The sequence below is a fragment of the Colobus angolensis genome, unplaced genomic scaffold (assembly GCF_000951035.1).
Source record: "Colobus angolensis palliatus isolate OR3802 unplaced genomic scaffold, Cang.pa_1.0 Scaffold150, whole genome shotgun sequence".
Lineage (NCBI taxonomy): Eukaryota > Metazoa > Chordata > Mammalia > Primates > Cercopithecidae > Colobus > Colobus angolensis.
The window spans coordinates 5,116,464-5,127,747 of NW_012114600.1; the positions used below are offsets into that span (position 1 = coordinate 5,116,464).

Below are 11,284 nucleotides of genomic sequence, written 5' to 3' on the forward strand. Positions count from 1 at the left end.
CAATGGAATACATTTGTTAAACTCTCATCTGCAGGGACACTGTGTGATATTTGGCAGTGACTGTTCTACCTTGAGGCTTTGTTTGGTTTATTTATTAAAGTGCACAGTATTTAAACATCAAACACAGCTTTAGTTAAAACACTAAGCTGAATTAGTCATGTCCATTCAGACATAACCGGAACTACTGAAAAGATTAATTTCCAGAAGGTTTATTCTATATAAACTACACACTAGTCTTCAGTAGAGTGTCTTTTTTTTTTTCTTGTTTCGGTTGTTTGATGTGCAATATGTTTTTGTATGCAGATAGTAAATAAACTTTGATCTTCCAAAAAAAAGAAAGAGAATACAGCGTATTGGCCAGGCATGGTGGCTCACGCTCATAATCTCAGCACTTTGGGAGGCCAAGGTGGGTAGATCACCTGAGGTCAGGAGTTTGAGACCAGACTGGCCAACATGGTGAAACCCCATCTCTACTAAAAATACAAAATTTAGCTGGGCATGGTGGTGGTGGGTGCCTATAATCCCAGCTACTCAGGAGGCTGGGGCAGAATTGCTTGAACTGGGCAGGTGGAGGTTGCGGTGAGCTGAGATCACACCATTGCACTCTACACTCCAGCCTAGTTACTCTGTCTCAAAAAAACAAAACAAAACAAAATGAATATAATATATATAATATGTATAGCATACAAAATATGTGTTAACTGACTATATTATTGATAGGGCTTTTGGTCAACAGCAGACTATCTGTAGTTAAGTTCTGGGGCAGTCAAAAGTTATACCTGAATATTCACATGTTGCGGCGGGGGGGCGGGCAGGGAGAGACAGCATCACAAATCCCTGAGTTGTTCAAGTGTCAACTGTAGGGGTATATGTGTCTGTGTGTGTGTGTGTGTGTGTGTGTGTGTGTGTGTGTATGTGTGTTTATGAGACAGAGACAGAAGAGCAGCTAAATCGAAGACCCATCACAAAAACACAACTGATGAGATCACTGGCCTTCAGAGAACAGCTCAACCTTCAGTCCCTCTCCACCCCTTTAGAGGTTAAGGGGGTAGGCTGAAAGTTCCAACTCTCTAAACACATGGTTGGTTACCCTGGGCAATCAGCCCCTAAACAGAGGCTATCCAGGAGCTCCCCCAGCCATTGGTTCCCTCATTCACATACAAAAAGACATTTATCACTTTAAGATTCTAGAAGCTGTGTGCCAAGAAATGGGGGCAGAAGCCAAATATATATTTCTTATTATATCCAGAAATGGAAAGATAAGTGACAAAACAAATAGAGCAAAAGCTTAATTATAGAATCTAGGTGATATGTATATGAGTGTGTGCCAGACAATTTCTTCAGCTTTTCTTCATGTTTGAAAATTTTCAAAATAAAATGAAGATGGATCTGTTCTGCTTTGACCCTGGAGGATGAGCTTTGCATCTTCTCAATATGGGTTAGATATTAATGAATCTGCAAATGCCGACATGAGTGTGAATGACAGATAAATGTGCCTGCCACACAACTAGAGCTCACCTTCTATGTTAGAGCACTGGAATTGGTCAGAGTACAACATGCTCTGTTCAAGGACTTTACATTCTAGTAAAAGACCAATAGATTAAAAATTACCAAACAACAAGGTAGAATATGGTAAATGCCATAAGATAAATACAAAGTGTTGTAATTATTCCAAATAAAAGATCATGGGGGGCGCACTAAGACAATGTGAACTGTTCTAAGCACCTTGAAAGCAAAAAAGCATAGTGTGTTTAAAGAGTAATGAATCTTAGAATATAGGGAAGTTTTGGGAAAGATAGTAGACTGGAATCAAAATGGAGCTAGACATGAGCAGGTAAGGCAAAGACCAAACTCTTAGACTTAAAATAACTTATGGTAGAAACACTGTAGACATTTTTTCTCTCATTCAACAGACAATAAACAACTAAAGACTGTTGATTAGGGAAAAAACCAACGTATTCATTGCTCAACGAATTTTGAGAAAAGTAATTTTGTATTCAATGTCAATTACTGGCTTGGGAAAAGAATTTCTAAGATGCAAAACATATAGAAAGGCTAAACCTAAAGAAAAATATTCATGAACACAGGATGAAAGGCAATTAAATACATAATAAAATAGGCTTTAAAATTCTAACTACTGAGAAAATGAGCACAAATATTTTGCGATATGATAAAATTTCATTTGGCTTTTGATACTGTCGTGTCTGAAAATAAAAATTCTTTAACAAAAGCAAGGAGGAGTAGGCTTAATTTGCACGTTTCCCAAGTCATGTCCAAAATATCCATCATAATGAAACAGACCACAGTTTCAGATGGCAATTCAGCTCCCTAAAAGATATCTGTAACTTAGAAAGTCCCTTAAGTTTAAAAAAAAAAAAAAAAAATTAAAATGGCAAAATTCTTTTTTTTTAAATTAAATTTTAAAAAATTTCCATTGGTTATTGGGGAACAGGTGATGTTTGGTTACATGAGTAAGTTCTATGGTGGTGATCTGTGAGATTTTGGTGCACCCATCACCTGAGCAGGCAGTATACACTGCACCCAATTTGTGGTCTTTTTCATCCCTCATCCCCTTTCCACCCTTCTCCCCTGAGTCCCCAAAGTCCACTGTGTCTTTCTTAGGCCTTTGCATCCCGCATAGCTTAGCTCCCACATATGAGTGAGAACATACGATGTTTGCATTTCCATTCCTGAGTTAGTTACTTCACTTAGAAAATAGTCTCCAATCTCACCCAGGTCGTTGCAAATGCCACTAATACACTCCTTTTTACAGCTAAGTAGTATTCTATTTATATATATATATATATATAATATATATTTTCTATTTTATATATATATATCACAGTTTCTTTATCCACCCGTTGACTGATGGACATTTGGGTTGGTCCCACGATTTTGCAATTGCAAGTTGTGCTGCTACAAACATATATGTGCAAGTATCTTTTTCATATAATGACTTCTTTTCCTCTGGGTAGATACCCAGTAGTAGGCTTACTGGATCAAATGGTAGTTCTACTTTTAGTTCTGTAAGGAATGTCCACACTGTTTTCCATAGTGGCTGTACTAGTTCACATTCTCACCAGCACTGTAGAAGTCTTCCCTCTTCATCACATCCGTGCCAACATCTACTGTTTTTTCATTTTTTGGTTATGGTCATTCTTGCAGGAGTGAGGTGGTATTGCATTATGGTTTGGATTTGCATTTCTCTGATCATTAGTGATGCTGAGCATTTTTTCATATGTTTATTGGCCATTTGTGTATCTTCTTTTGAGAATTGTCTATTCATGTCCTTAGCCCACTTTTTGATGGGATTGTTTTTTTTTTTTCTTGCTGATTTGAGTTTGGTGTAGATTCTAGGTATTAGTCCTTTGTCAGATGTACAGATTGTGAAGATCTTCTCCCACTCTGTGGGTTGTCTGTTCACTTTGCTGACTGTTCCTTTTTCTGTGCAAAAGCTCTTTAGTTTAATTAAGTCTCAGCTATTTATCTTTGTTTTTATTGCATTTACTTTTGGGTTCTTGGTCATGAAATCCTTGCCTAAGCCAATGTCTAGAAAAGTTTTTCCCAAGTTTGTCTTCTAGAATTTTTATAGTTTCAGGTCTTAGATGTAAGTCCTTAATCCATCTTGAGTTGATTTTTGTATAAGGTGGGAGATGAGGATCCAGTTTCATTCTCCTACATGTAGCAGCACCATTTGTTGAACAAGGTGTCCTTTCCCCACTTTATGTTTTTGTTTGCTTTGTCGAAGATCAGTTGGCAGTAAGTATTTGAGTTCATTTCTGGGTTCTCTATTCTGTTCCACTGATCTATGTGCCTGTTTTTACGCCAGTACCATGATATTTTTGGTGACTATTGCCTTACAGTCTAGTTTGAAATTAGGTAATGTGATGCCTCCAGATTTGTTCTTTTTGCTTAAAACAGCAAAATTCTTATGTAAACACTGAATTGATTTTTATATACAGCTTACAAAAGAAATATTTGAGAATTATCCAAAGAAAATTTATTTTAAACACAATAAATTCAAATAAATCATTTTACAATTTCACAGATGAGGTAGTCTAGTCTTCATGAAATGATTTAATATTATCTATCAGAAAAGTGTAATATCCTGACTGTACAAAAGGTCACATTTTAGATCTGACTAAGGCTAAAAGAAAGTAATTAACTGGCAACAGCCAGTTCTCAAAGTGAAAAAAAGTCTTACATTGGTTTGAGAAACCTGTAAGGCGCAAGATCCGCCCAGTTACTCTCCAACACGAGAGAAATTTGTCAGCACGAGTGACTAAGCAGGAAACAGCTTAGCTATTTCAAGACCCACCCCCTCCACTTCCTTCCCAGCTCATCTACCACAAAAGAAGTTGGAGACAATTCAATATATAGGTCTCCTGATCTTCTGAAGATATGGAAGTTATGTCTCAGAACCTAGAAGTTTTAACTGTTACAGGGTCCACTGAGTTGAGCTCTCAACTCAGGGAGGCCTCACCACACAAGAAGAATTTTTGGAAAATAGGGAGGAATCCTAGCAAAGGTCTCCATGTCTAAGGATGGCTGTGGGCTACAAATCTAAAGGTCTTTTTATTGGCTTATTCAAATATAATGGCATTTTAAAATTCCTGGCAAATGAGAAGTATTTTTACTAACTTAACATTTTCATATAGACCTTCGTATTTTATGTACCAGAATCCTCAAAAGCACTCTGGAGTTACTGGCCTTATTTTGTAAAAATAGTGAAGCAGAGAGATTAAAGGAGTTAATTGTAAGAAATACAATGAACATTCACAGCCTAGATTTCAAGTTCACTCCTTATCATACTGCTGCTACCAGGCAAGATAATTATTTAAATCCAAAACAGAAATGAAGCCATGACTGAACTAAATCCTTAGCACAGATAAATGAACCTGCTTGGTTTTGAAGAGTAGTGTAAAGGAACTGGCTTGGAGGAGTCTGGAAGCAGGTCATCTGATTATGATTCCTAACTGCCATGAGACAATATATGAGGGGTGTGTGGGTGTGTGTGTGTGTATGTTTCATGTCTAATACTGTACTTTAAGGTACTCAAGTCATTCCCCTAGTGAAATTTGAAATGTGGGTTATTTTTCCATATAGCTTCAAGGATGCCACTAAGATAAACAGAAATAAAAAGGTGAGATCAGCCATCTGCCCCATGCTGGGAAAAGCATTATTGTTCTGTAAGCTACTTACACTGTGGTTGGTTAAAGAGCATTTTATGGTTGACATGGGACATTTTCAACGTATCCTGCAGAAGAGGCAAGTTCCCCCTTAGTTTCTTTTGACAGATGATCCAGTGGACCAGGCACATTCACTCTACTATCCCATTTCTTTCATTATTAAAATCCTATATCGTGTATACACACACAGGACCTAGAAGGACCATCAAACTGTAAACTACTTGTAATTATGGATGACTTTGTTCCTTGCTTCCTTGTTTTTAAGTTACCTATGATGCACATGTTAACTTCTAAAAAAATAACAGTCATTTTAAAAACCTGAGGAGGCCTGGCACAGTGGCTCACATCTGTAATCCCAGCACTGTGGGAGGCCGAGGCAGGCGGATCACAAGGTCAGGAGTTCGAGACCAGCCTGGCCAACATGGTGAAACCCCAACTCTACTAAAAAAATACAAAAATTTTCCGAGCATGGTGGCGTGTGCCTGTAATCCCAGCTACTCAGGAGGCTGAGGGAGGACAATTGCTTGAACTCGGGAGGTGGAGGTTGCAGTGAGCCAAGATTATCGCCATTGCACTCCAGCCTGGGCGACAGAGCAAGACTCTTGTCTCAAAAAAATAAAATAAAATAAAATAAAATAGGTCAGGCGCGATGGCTCACGCCTGTAATTCCAGCACTCTGGGAGGCCAAGGCAGGCCGATCACCTGAGGTCAGGAGTTCAAGACCAGCCTGGCCATGGTGAAACCCCATTTCTACTGAAAAAAAAAAAAAATTAGCCGGGCGCGGTGGTGCACACCTATTATCCCAGCTACTCGGGAGGCTGAGGCAGGAGAATTGCTTAAACCTGGGAGGCAGAGGTTGCAATGAGCCAAGATCACACCATTGCGCTCCAGAGCGAGACACCGTCTCAAAAATACATACATACATACATACATACATAAATACATAAAATAAAATAAAAACCTCAGGAAAAAAATCTGTATTGGAAAGTTGATTTTAGTAGAAGTTACTTTTGCTACTATGAAATTCCTCCATGTCTTTTACTGAAAAACCATGTAGTATCAGTACATGTGTTATTATGCTTTTTTCTTTTTCTGTTTTCTGTGACATTAAAGTTTAAATATTCTGTATGTTTAGAAAAACTTTCTTTTTTTTATAGTATCAAGGTATTGTGACTTTTCAGCTCAAGAAAAATTAGTCTTTGTTCATGCAGTATTTCTGGGAGACTTTCAAAATGTATGCCATAATCTCTTTTTTTGTCGCTGAAGCGAGTAGGGGTAGCTACGAGGTAATAGGATCAGAAAGTGCTAGTGCAGGGTGGTCAGGATTCCCTACAGCTCCAGTAAACAGGCAGTTTCTGTTTAGCTGCTCCCTCCCCAGCCTCCTAAGATAGGCCCCCAAAGCTGTATTTACACTATATGCCAACCGAAAAATACGCATTTATAGAAGATACAATTTAAGAGTTTTGGTAATAAAGATGAATCCTAGAGTTCACCAGCTTATAAAACATTGGGCTTATGATGTTGACATTACCAAGGAATACATACGAAACAGGGATGGCAGGAAGGTGGCGGAAGGAGGCAAGGGAAGAAAGAGGGAAATTATGGAAGAAAATAAGTTGCCTCGTGCTCTTCTAGTTCCAGGTTCTAAACTTCGCTTCGGTCCTGTTATATAAGAAACCCCTGCAATTTTTCAATACTTTGCCTTTACTTGCTGAAGGTAGTTTGAGTGGGTTTTATAACATTTTTAAACTTTTAAAATGCCAGATACCTACCATGATAGACTGCTTCATGGAATAGATGTTACCTGGCCTTCTGGGAGCAGTGCAGGCCTGTGCAATTATACTTGCAGTGCAAGTATAGTATACTTGCACTGATAGGCTTATCTGCCTATCAGCAGTGCTTTAACATTGGCAGAAATGCCATCATGATGTTATAAATCTATTTTCTCATCAATGTAATTGCAAAACCCATCAAAGGTGCTTAACAAGCCTCTATTCAACGTAGTTAAAGATAGGCTATAATTTTCCATGGTCGGCCGGGTGCGGTGGCTCACGTCTATAATCCCAGCACTTTGGGACGCTGAGGTGGGAGGATCACCTGAGGTCAGGAGTTCGAGACCAGCCTGGCCAACATGGTAAAACCCTATCTCTACTAAAAATGGAAAAATTAGCTGGGCATGGTGGCTCATGCCTGTAGTCCCAGCTACTCAGGAAGCTGAGGCAGGAGAATCACTTGAACCAGGAGGCAGAGGTTGCAGTGAGTTGAGATCATGCCACTGCACTCTAGCCTGGGCAACAGAGTGAGACTCAGTCTCAAAAAAAAAAAAAATTTTCCACGTTAAAAGCTAAACAATTACTAATCCTTAAAGTTTCCATTGAAAATATAGCTATTGCTACTCCTACTGGAAAAAAAGAATAATGTATCTGCTTTCAGCTCATCACACACAAATGTAGGAAAATAGAATATTATCAGTTTACTTAATCATACTTCTCCCAGAGAGGGACTTTTCAATTAGGTAACATACAATACCACTCTGAATACTTCCAAGATGTGTTTTTTCTTTCCAGAAGAAAGGAATTATTCATAACTAATATAAATAGCACAGCTTCATTTTAAAAATAGGAACTGTTGTATCAGGTAGATTAAAAGTAGGTTAAAGTTAATTAATATTTACAATAATTCATTATTTTACTTTTATTTCTGAAGGCATTATGTACAGTGGGGAAAATCCATAAATACTATTCTATATAAATGGAAGTCCATATTTTCAAGATCTGTCGATATTTTCTAGTCCATACTTTTATAACAAAATTCATAGAGTAACTGGTATATGAATTATAATTAATCTTGATTTGTCCAGCTAGCAATACAAATATAAACTGCTACTGACTTCTCAAATGATACTAAGTTCCTTCCAAGAATCAGAGAAATACTTAGAATAATACTGTGCACAAAAATAAACAGACTAATGTTAGAATCATGCTGTCATTATTACATCAACTAGTCACATTGCTACTTCCACTTTATGCTCAAGGTAAATACCAGGTGTTAGTTACTAAGAACAGTGCTATTAAGTTTTAGTAAATGAAGATATTAATCTTATTTTCAAGCAGATTTTTTGAAAATAGAATTTACCTACAGCCAAGGATTCAAGGTAGGAATCCAGTCAAATTAAATTAATGTATTGTTTGCAGATAATTTGGAGTAAGTCAGTATTAAGGAATACATCTCAGTATTTCTATTTATTAGAAATTACAAGGGCAAAAATGGTAGTATTATAACTAAGAAATTCTACTTAAATCCTTAAAATCAAATGAACCTTGCTATACATATTTTCAGTATGTAGCATTTTTTTAAAACTGATTCTTTAAACTTGAACTATTAGTTTACAACATTGTAACTTTTTTGGTTAGTAAAATCACTAAAATGGGAATGACTAGTCAATTTTAGGGAAGAATAACAGGGAAAGCCAGGAATAAAAATCTTTGTTTTAGCAGTGCTGAACATTTGATTGGTTCAGATCAGATAAGAGTCAGAAGGCTGACCAACTTAGTACAAGAGCCAAAAGAAACAGTAGGGCTCTCATTTCCCCTTTAACCTTACTTCGTGGAAGACTACCATGTGCTCATGTAGATACAACATAAACAGAAATTTTTCATGTAAACACATCCTGGAAAAAGGCATTAAACCATTCTTCTCCTCATACACATTTTCAGTGTCCTATCACAATAAAAAGCATAAACATCAAAATGTGGCTTTGCTGAGGGTTTAGTGCTGTTTGTGTTACAGTATTTGAAAGTTCAGAAATTATTACTTATGGTTTGACTTATTTTCTGAAAAACACTAAGTCATTTGTAAAAATTAACTGCTAAATTATTGTAGTATTTTTAAAAGGACTGATTACATGCCTTTAGAGGTACCATTAATGCTGAAATCTGACTCTGTGCACTCTTACTTCTGGTTTCATTATTTCTACACTCGTAACACTAGCATGGACCTAACCAATACAGCACTGTTACATCATAGCACAGTAGCTTTCTTTCTAGCAGTTTTGCTTCTAGCCTATTTTTATTCTAAACTTTCTTATTCACAGGTGCCATCTTCCTTAAAATAAAATTAAAATAAAAACAAAATAACAAAAATCCTACATCAAAAAAACCCTCCAACCTTCCCAGTATACTGCTCCTCTGGTTTCTGAAGATCTGATCCACTTAAATTCAACAAAATCTTAGCTACTAAAACTTTCTCATCACCCATTAAAATACTATATACCATACATTTTAAAGCATTTTAACTTCTCTCATATGCCATCTGCATTCCCCTGGCTGCTTCTTTAATTTCTTCAAACTTTTGTTTAAGATATTTGTCACAGCTCAGCATAATGGCTCATGCCTGTAATCCCAGCACTTTGGAAGGCCGAGGCGGGTGGATTGCTTAAGGTCAGGAGTTTGAGAGCAGCCTGAACAACATAGCGAAACCCCATTGCTACTAAAAATACAAAAACCAGCCAGGCGTGGTGATGCATGCCTGTCATCCCAGCTACTCCAGAGGCTGAGACAGGAGAATCGCTTGAACCTGGGAAGTGGGAGGTTGCAGTGAGCCAAGATCAAACCACTGCACTCCAGCCTAGGCAACACAGCAAAACTCCATCTCAATAAATAAATAAATAAAATAAAGAGTGTTTTCACAAAGTCTTTCTAGATCAATTTTTCTAGGTTACTCTAAATATTTAAGAAATGTAAGTATCTTTCTGTCCTTCCTACCTCCTCCATTATCTTGAGGACAAAACCACTTCTTTTGCTTCCTTTGTAACTACCTCAGAGCCTCCCAATGTAAGGCTGAGAAAAAGTTGATTTTTTTTTTTTTTTTTTTTTTTGAGACGGAGTCTTGCTGTGTCGCCCGGGCTGGAGTGCAGTGACCGGATCTCAGCTTACTGCAAGCTCCGCCTCCCGGGTTTACGCCATTCTCCTGCCTCAGCCTCCGGAGTAGCTGGGACTACAGGCGCCCGCCACCTCGCCTGGCTAGTTTTTTTGTATTTTTAGTAGAGACGGGGTTTCACCGCGTTAGCCAGGATGGTCTCGATCTCCTGACCTCGTGATCCGCCCGTCTCAGCCTCCCAAAGTGCTGGGATTACAGGCTTGAGCCACAGCGCCCGGCTGAAAAAGTTGATTTTTAATTATCTCTGATTTATCTAAAACTCTAAAATCAAATATTCTGGCCTTGGCTCAAATTTTAATTAGACATTTTGATCATCCTAACCAACTGATCCACATGTAAAGTAACTGATATTAGTGAATAAATCTGTTCAAAGGGAGGTGGTCAATAAAAATTATTCCTTGGTTAAGATTACAACTAAAACCATAATAGATTTAGAATTACAAGGAAGGTGAATTATAACAAACAATTTCTGAAATCAACCAGTGAAGAAAGTTCACATTATAATGTCATTTCAAAATAGTGAAAAGCATAAAACACAGTATCCTGAAAGCTAATAATAAGGTTATAACTTTTAAATGTAAACACTTTGTTGTAAATACTTGTTTTTGACAAATAAAACTCAGTATTTAGTATCAATTATTCATATATAAAAAACACACACAGAATCTTGCTGATAGTTGGCTTAGCAATATGTTTTCTATGCAAATTGTGTAAAGTGATCATCAATCAAATGCACAAACCATACTCCAGTTAAAATACCCAATTCCTGTACTGGATTAACAACATTTAATTATTTTGTGAGAATCAAATCCTGACCACAATCAAGATAAGATTTGGACTAAAATTGTTTTCCCTATAAGAGAATTCTTACACTGTGGGAAGAGAATAAAATTCAATCAGAGGCCCGACGCGGTAGCTCACACGTGTAATCCCAGCACTTTGGGAGGCCAAGCGGGTGAGTCACTTGAGGTCCGGAGTTTGAGACCAGCCTGTCTGACATGGCAAAACCCCGTCTCTACAAAAAATACAAAAATTAGCCGGGCCTGGTGGTGCATGCCTGTAATCCCAGCTACTCGGGAGGCTGAGGCAGGAGAATTGCTTAAACCTGGGAGGCAGAGGTTGCAATGAGCCAAGATCACACCATTGCACTTCAGCCT

The 11,284-nt window shown here is 37.7% G+C and overlaps 1 protein-coding gene across 6 annotated transcripts in view; it reads right to left on the reverse strand.

The window, feature by feature from the left end:
* The window catches only part of PPHLN1 (periphilin 1), a 231,614-nt gene that overhangs the window by 15,151 nt on the left and 205,179 nt on the right, over positions 1 to 11,284 (reverse strand). The gene's annotated exons all lie outside the window — the stretch shown is intronic.